Below are 1111 nucleotides of genomic sequence, written 5' to 3'. Positions count from 1 at the left end.
GAGACACTGTTCAGTGATTTGTAGACATACATGAGTATTTTGAACTGGATTTGAAAGTGAACCGGTAACCAGTGCAGGGAGGCCAAAACTGGTGTAATGTGCTCTCTTTTGCCTGTACTGGTTAAAAATGGGGCTGCTGCATTCTGGACCAGTTGTAGTCGTGCAATGGAGGTCTGACTGATACCAAACAGGAGTGAATTGCAGTAATCAAGCCTAGATGTAATGAATGCATGTATTACTGTCTCCAGGTTCTTTTTGGACAATATGGGCTTCAGTTTAGACAGCCGCCTCAGTTGGAAGAAGCATGATTTAACAGTCATGTTTACATGATTGTTAAGATTCAGGGAAGGGTCCATTATCACGCCCAGATTAGTGACTCTTTGTTTTTCTGACAGGGTTAGAGCGGAGAGGTCGATGCAGTGGTTTGTGATCGTGTCGTTGGGAGGGAACAACATGACTTCAGACTTCTTTTCATTGAAACTTAAGAAATTTAAAGCCATCCAGTCCCTGATGTCAGCCAGGCAGTTGAGCAGCGGTTGAATAGAGCATGTACCATTGTGTCTTAGGGGAAGTAAATTTGACAGTCATCGGCATAGAAGTGGAAGGGCATGTTGTGTTTCCGGAAAATAGCACCAAGCGGCAGCAGGTATAAAGAGAATAGGAGGGGACCCAGTATGGACCCCTGCGGAACCCCCCATTTAAGCTCTGCCTCTGCGGAACTAAAATCCTTGATGGAGACACAAAAGGATCTGTCAGCGAGGTAAGATCTGAACCAATTGAGGGCTGATCCTGTGACGCCCACCCACTGCTCCAACCTAGCAATGAGGATCTCATTGTCGATGGTGTCAAAGGTGGCTGTGAGGTCCAACAGGACAAGCAGCACAGAATCACCGGTATCTGTGAATCTGAAGATGTCGTTAAAGACCTTCAGCAGGGCAGTTTCAGTGCTGTGGAGAGGTTTAAAGCCAGATTGGAATAGCTCTAAGATGGCGTGATCCTCCAGAAAGCACTTCAACTGGGACTCGACTCTTTTCTCTTTTTCTCTTTTTACACTGTGTCCATGTAGTACAGGTGTGTCAGTGAGTACAGGTGTGTCAGTGAGTACAGGTGT

The sequence above is a fragment of the Nematolebias whitei genome, chromosome 13 (genome assembly GCF_014905685.2).
Source record: "Nematolebias whitei isolate Nwh7 chromosome 13, NemWhi1, whole genome shotgun sequence".
Lineage (NCBI taxonomy): Eukaryota > Metazoa > Chordata > Actinopteri > Cyprinodontiformes > Rivulidae > Nematolebias > Nematolebias whitei.
This window is presented reverse-complemented; position numbering follows the sequence as displayed.